At 42.0% G+C, this 7780-nt stretch overlaps 1 pseudogene; it reads left to right on the top strand.

Annotated features, from left to right (window-relative positions):
• The first annotated feature begins 526 nt into the window (after nt 1-526).
• Nucleotides 527-7542, top strand: LOC117853544 (uncharacterized; annotated as a pseudogene).
• The last annotated feature ends 238 nt before the right edge of the window (nt 7543-7780 follow it).

Raw genomic sequence — 7780 nt, 5'->3', positions numbered from 1 at the left:
TGTACTCGACTTGTCGGTATCCTATCTATAAAGAGTATGGTTGTTATGCTATTTTGGTAGTATACTATGCCATGTCTTATGCTTTATTAAGTTATACTCATATTCTTAGGCTGAATCTATGTTACCGCATCGGTTCATTGTGCCTTCGGGCTTGCTCTAGTTCTGTGCCTATCGATCATCATGGTCGGGGTTTCGGAGGGGATAGAGTAGTGATCACGTGTATGAGTGTGGTGGTTGAGCGCATTAGGATCCATCGAATATGACTGTGCCCAACAATCTGAGGGGTAGGCAGCAGGTGGTGACAGCCCTGTCCGTCCCTTGTAGTCCCCCACATTTGGGTATGGTGTAGGAGTTCTGAGAGATACCTTGCCTTGGCAGACCAGGGATGGGTATTCTCCCCGTAATGCTGTATGCATAGAGTTGCTAGAGGCGGTTGGCCTGGGTCGGATGAACCCCTCATTCGGCCGAACCTAGGGTGGCTCCTCTCACCTCCACCTGCCACGTGTCGCTAGATACCGACCCTGTAATGGCGGTTAGGGAAGACTCCCCGAATATTCCTAGTGAGGACATTCCTAACATTCACTCATCTTCACATGAAACTCCACTTGATATAGCTGGTCCAATTACAAGAAGTAGAGCTAAACAATTGGAGAAGGAAATTCATTCTCAGGCGAACGCTAACCTTATGTTTAATAATCAGTTTATGTTGAATGAGCCTATGCTTTTGAGTTCTTGTTCCAATGTCCTTAGGAATGATGGAGTGTATGAACCAGCATGGGATGAAGATGTATTCAAGCCTCTGGACATTTGAACCAAGAAGCCTATGGTGTGCATAAATAAAATGGTGGTTCATCACCTTTGCATGGGAATGCAACCAGAAGCTAGATGACTGACACATGGTACGAATTCCAAGCATCACCGTGGACAGAATACAAGGAGTTAGATGGTGTTCTATATGTGGATGGAAGCATCTTCAAGTCTACTTTCCAGTCCATCAAACGGTTCATTATTTGGACTTCCCAATAAAGAGTTATGCTCCTTTCAGTAACTGCTTCCAGAAGCTGAAAGACGCGCGAACCAGCCACGAAATCCACTAGTGCATGCGCATGCTTCCATTTACTCTAAGCTGAACACCCCTATCTTGTACTAGACAATGAAAGGTCAGATCTTGATTGGCTAAATTCAGAATACACAAACTCGTGGAGTTTTGTTTATGCGTGAGTCTTGAGAGGCTTGCAACACTTGTTCTTTCGATTCGTGAGGGAGTTGTAGAACGCCGAACTACGGTTCATCCAGTTCGTGCCTTCACGTCTATAGGGTGTGATTGTGTGGGCTGTTTCGTCGGTACGTGGAAGGGTGATTGTCTCGGTAGTTCATCGCGTGGACAGCCTCGCGGTGCACTGCCTCTTCACCAGGTCACGCAGTGACAAGTTATCAAGTTCGCGGATCCTACGAGAAGATCGGGCCACACAACTTGCTACACGCGTTGCATAGGCGTGTGCATATCATCTGGTAACAGAGCCTCCGTTTCCTCAGTAGGATTGTTCTTGTTTTTGGTAGGATAGAGTTCATATACTTACTATCCACTAATAGCCAAAAAGAAAACCTACAGCCCAAATTCATACGTGCTACTGATTTTGTAGTTTGCTTTATCGAGTTTTAATCCTTTAAGACTTGTCTAGTTGCTGAATTTTTTTTCCACATCGTTCTAGTTGTTATCATTGTTCTAATCATCAAATCGCTTGCTGCATTCACCCACCCATCCCACCCTTGTTCTGATCGTCATTGCTTGCTGCATATAAAAAAAACAAACCCACCCATCCCACCCTTGTTTTCTACCCGCCACAAATTCCCCACCTGAGTTTCTTGTTTTTGTGCTGCGCCATCCATCTTAATTGATCCTTATGCGCCCCTTGAAAGTTGTGCTGCATTTGTCACAAAGGTTAAAATAAAAGATGTATTTGGGTCAAAAGAAGGACTGAAAACAACGAGTTCTTGTTCAAAAAAAAAAGGAAAGAAAAGAGATAAAAGAGAATTGTGTTCAGCACAGCAAAAGGGGTTTGGGCAGCAACAAGTTTTCGTTGGTGCAACCAGTTCATCTATCCACTTCCTCCATCTTGTTCCTTTCTTTGTGCATCTTTTCCTTTATATTCAGCAACTTAGACATGTGTTCTTGGATTATTATTCGGTTTTGCATCACTACATTTCAGCGCATTCCACTTACATATTACCCCACCAAGCTCCACTTAAAAGCACCGTGAGTTGTTGCACCGTCGTCGCTGTTACAATCACTCTTCCACTACAGATTGCAGCCACGGTTCTTGCTCTTTTCAGGGAGAGAAAGAACTTGTTTTGTAAGTGGTGAGGGAGTGATGAAGACTCTTTTTCCCATACTATTTTTCCCATACTATTTCTGCTCAGGAGCTTCAGGAGGTGCGTGAACAAATGCGTCAATTGATGCAAGGAATGCAACAACTTCAGCAATCCATTCAGCAACAGTGTGGGGAACCTCCACCTCATGATAATGAGGATGATGATCACCATGGCGGTGGTGGTGCTGGTGGCCGTGGTGGTGGCCGTGGCCGAGGATTTGCTGCTGGTTTTGATAACTTTGCAGGTGGCTGTGGCCGAGAATTTGCTGCTGGTTTTGGTCGTGCACGATGTGTTCCTGTTGGTGATCCTACTGATTTTGATGCTGAAACGCTTTCAAATTATAGTGCTGAACATGGAGGTGCTCCTTATGGTCGCCGTGGTGGATATGATGATCATGGTGGTGACAACTTTGGCCGTTTTGGAGCCCGTGGTCGTTATGGTGATCACCGTCTGTGTCATCATGAACGGCATCACAATGATGATGGTTTGAGCAAGGTTAAAGTGTCCATTCCTCCATTCAGCGGCAAGGAGAATGCTGATGATTATTTTGAATGGGAAACCAAAGTGGAGCAAATATTTGATTTGTATGAATACCCTGCTGAAAAGAAGGAAAAGCTTGCAGCCATTGAGTTCAAAGGCTATGCCATAACTTGGTGGAATCAGATCCGTACTGAATATCATAGAGTTGGGCATGACCGTATAACTTGGGAAGACATGAAGAGGGAAATGACACATCGTTTTGTTCCTGCATATTATTCTCGTGATCTACATTTGAAGCTGAAACATCTTGTGCAAGGTACTCGCAGTGTTGATGAATATTTTCAGGAATTGGAAATGTGCTTACTTCGTACAGGGATAACTAAGGATGAGGAATCAACAACGGCTAGGTTTTTGGTTGGTCTCAATAAGCCAATTGCTGATAAGGTGGATATGACCAATTACACAACTCTCAAAGAATTGGTTCATTTTGCAAGGAGGGCTGAAAGGCAACTTGCTATGTCTTACAAACATAATGCTTCCTTTTCATCTCCTAAAAATTCTACTTCATGGCCTCAATCACAGCAGCAAGGAGCTGCGACGTCCAAATCTTCCTTTCGTGGAGATACTAGATCTACTTCAACTTCTTCCAAACAATTGGATGGGAAAGGTAAAGCTGTTAATTCAAATCACCCCAATTCTTCTTCTAAAGCCACCCAACGCAAGACAAGCAAGATTGAATGTTTTAAGTGTGGTGGTCATGGTCATAAACAAGCTGAATGTCCCAATCGGCGTACCATTATTGCACTTGCTGATGGTTCTTATGATTGTCAAAGTGAAGAGGATGAAGAGTTTAGCAATGTATTTGCAGACCTAAATCTTGATACTTGTGAGTATTCAGCTGAGGATGGTACATTTGAGCTAGGTCTGAATTGTTTAGCCATTCAAACTATTCCAACTTTTGCTCACAATGACATGTTACAAGATGTTATTTCTCCATCTTCTGATGAGATGACTAGTGCTGATTTTGATGAGTTGCTTGCTGATTTTCCTGATTTGGAGCCTTCTACAATGAATACACCATCTCCTTCTTTGGTGGTTAGGAGAGTTCTTTCCACTCAATTTGTTGCTGCTGAACAAGGACAACGCCATAATTTGTTTCAGTCCCGATGCAAAGTGAAAGGACAAGTGTGCCGTTTCATCATAGATGGTGGGAGCTGCAATAATATTGTTAGTGCTTTGCTTGTTGAGAAGCTTGGTTTGCAGCCACGTCGCCATCCACATCCATACCATATGCAATGGTTGAATAATTCCGAGACAGTTAAGGTTTCAGCTATGATTCGTTTGTCATTTTCCATTGGTGATTATCATGGAGATGTTGATTGTGATATTGTCCCCATGCAAGCATGCCATTTGCTGCTTGGTCAGCCCTGGCAATTTGATGTGGATTCGGTGCATTTTGGAGGGTCTAACAAATACACTTTCATTGCCAATGACAAGAAGGTGGTTCTTGTTCCTTTATCTCCAGAGGAGATACATGCTTCAGATGTGGCTCGCATGAAAAGAGAAGAATCTGAGAACAGAAAATTGAGTGAGGCCCCCAACACTAGTAAGGGAGAGATTCCTACCCCATCCAGCCATATAAAGCCTCATTCCACTTCAAAACAGCTACGCCAAAATGAGTGCTTATTTGTGAGCAGGAGTGCTTTGAGAGAAGTGAAGAACACCACAACCCCATTCTTTGTGCTCTTGCACAAGGAGGTCCTACTTTCAACTACCAATTTACCTTCATCGCTGCCTAGTGTTGTTCTTGATCTCTTACAGGACTTCAAAGATGTTTTTCCCGATGAGGTACCAGCTGGACTTCCTCCACTTCGCGGAATTGAGCATCAAATTGATTTGGTACCAGGTGCTTCTCTTCCAAATCGTCCAGCCTACCGCACCAATCCCGAAGAGACAAAGGAAATTCAGCAACAGGTAAAAGAGCTTTTGGAAAAAGGGTATGTTCGTGAATCCTTATCACCATGTGCTGTTCTTGTTTCGTTAGTTCCAAAGAAAGATGGCTCTTGGCGTATGTGTGTTGATTGTCGTGCTATCAATGCTATAACTGTTCGATATCGTCATCCCATTCCAAGGCTTGATGACATATTAGATGAACTGAGTGGTTCAACTATTTTCACCAAGATTAATTTACGTAGTGGTTATCATCAAATTCGAATGAAAATAGGTGATGAATGGAAAACAGCATTTAAAACTAAATTTGGTCTCTATGAATGGCTTGTGATGCCCTTTGGTTTGACGAATGCTCCTTCAACTTTTATGCGTTTGATGAATCATGTGTTAAGAGCTTTCATTGGCAAATTTGTTGTTGTTTATTTTGATGATATCCTGATCTATAGCAAATCATTTGATGAACACCTTGATCATATCCATCAAGTTCTTGCTGTTTTGAGAGATGACAAATTGTATGGAAACATTGCTAAGTGCACATTTTGCACAGACCATGTTGTTTTTCTTGGATTTGTTGTTTCTGCAGATGGAATTCAAGTTGATGAAGAAAAGATTAAAGCAATAAAGGATTGGCCTACACCTACAAATGTGAGTCAAGTTAGAAGTTTTCATGGTCTTACAGGTTTTTACAGGCATTTTGTTAAAGATTTCAGCACAATCGCTGCACCCCTCAACAATTTGACAAAGAAGGATGTTCCATTCAAGTGGGGTGATGAACAAGACCAAGCCTTCAATGAGCTGAAAACAAAGCTTTGTGAAGCACCACTGCTACAACTTCCTGATTTTGGTAAGACATTTGAGATCGAATGTGATGCAAGTGGTATTGGCATAGGAGGTGTACTACTTCAAGAAGATAAACCTGTTGCCTACTTTTCTGAAAAGTTGAATGGTCCACATCTGAATTATTCTGTCTATGATAAAGAGCTTTATGCCTTAGTTCGAGTTTTGGAAGTTTGGCAACATTATTTGTTACCTAAAGAATTTGTCATACATTCTGATCATGAAGCTTTGAAATATCTAAAAAGTCAAGGCAAACTGAACCGTAGACATGCTAAATGGATTGAGTTCGTTGAAACATTTCCCTATGTTGTAAAACATAAGCGTGAAAAAGATAACATTGTTGCCGATGCTTTATCACGGAGATGTGGTTTGGTTACACAATTAGATACAAAAGTGCTTGGTTTGGAATCCATTAAAACACTCTATGCAGCTGATTCTGATTTTAAAGAACCTTTCTCTCATTGCATTGTTGGAAAAGGCTGGGACAAGTATTATGTGCATGATGGTTTTTTATTTCGGACTAACAAACTATGCATTCTAGCCTGCTCGATTCGTCAAGTTCTTTTGCAGGAAGCACATGCTGGTGGCTTAGCTGGTCATTTTGGTGTTAAAAAGACATTGGACATGCTCTCCGATCATTTCTTTTGGCCACATATGCGACGTGATGTCCAGCGACATGTTGCACGTTGCATAATCTGCTTGAAAGCTAAGTCCCGCCTTAATCCTCATGGTCTTTATACTCCATTACCAGTTCCGAATGTACCTTGGGAAGATATATCAATGGATTTTATTTTGGGGTTACCTCGGTCTTAGAGGGGGAGGGATTCTATCTTTGTTGTTGTTGACCGATTTTCTAAAATGGCACATTTTATTCCATGTCATAAGAATGACGATGCTTCACACGTTGCTGATTTGTTTTTCAGGGAGATCGTTCGTTTACATGGAGTGCCAAGGACTATTGTTTCAGACCGGGATACAAAATTTCTAAGCTATTTTTGGAAGACATTATGGGCTAAGCTTGATACGAAGTTGTTATTTTCCACCACTTGTCATCCGCAAACCGATGGGTAAACTGAAGTTGTCAACCGTACCTTGTCCACCATGTTGCGTGCTGTGTTGAAAAAGAATTTGAAGCAGTGGGAAGACTGCCTTCCACATGTTGAATTTGCTTATAACAGGGCAGTCCATTCCACAACAAACTTTCGTCCATTTGAAATTGTTTATGGGTTTAAACCGCATACTCCCATGGATCTTTTGCCTTTACCATTGCATGAACAAGTTAACATGGATGCATCAAAGAGATCAGACTTTACCAAGAAACTACATGATGAGACAAGGAAAAATATTGAGAAGAAATCCGCACAATATGCAAAGCAGGCGAACAAAGGTAAGAAGAAGGTTACATTCCAGCCGGGAGACCTTGTGTGGTTACATCTACGCAAGGATCGTTTTCCCCAACATCGCAAGACTAAGTTATCTCCTAGGGGTGATGGTCCGTTCAAGGTTCTCCAAAAGATAAATGATAATGCTTACAAAATTGAGCTGCCACCTGAATATTCCAATGTGAGTACAACATTCAATGTCAAAGACTTGCTTCCATTTGTTGGTGAGCCTGTGTCGAGGACGACTCCTTCTCAAGAGGGGGAGGCTAATGAGGACATTCCTAGCATTCACTCATCTTCACATGAAACTCCACTTGATATAGCTGGTCCAATTACAAGAAGTAGAGCTAAAAAATTGGAGAAGGAAATTCATTCTCAGGTGAACGCTAACCTTATGTTTAATAATCAGTTTATGTTGAATGAGCCTATGCTTTTGAGTTCTTGTTCCAATGTCCTTAGGAATGATGGAGTGTATGAACCAGCATGGGATGAAGATGTATTCAAGCCTCTGGACATTTGAACCAAGAAGCCTATGGTGTGCATGAATAAAATGGTGGTTCATCACCTTTGCATGGGAATGCAACCAGAAGCTAGATGACTGACACATGGTACGAATTCCAAGCATCACCGTGGACAGAATACAAGGAGTTAGACAGTGTTCTATATGTGGATGGAAGCATCTTCAAGTCTACTTTCCAGTCCATCAAACGGTTCATTATTTGAACTTCCCAATAAAGAGTTATGCTCCTTTTAGTAAC

This window comes from Setaria viridis, chromosome 4 (genome assembly GCF_005286985.2).
Source record: "Setaria viridis chromosome 4, Setaria_viridis_v4.0, whole genome shotgun sequence".
Taxonomy (NCBI): domain Eukaryota; kingdom Viridiplantae; phylum Streptophyta; class Magnoliopsida; order Poales; family Poaceae; genus Setaria; species Setaria viridis.
The sequence above is the reverse complement of the archived record's forward strand: the minus strand, read 5'-3'. Positions and strand labels throughout refer to the sequence as shown.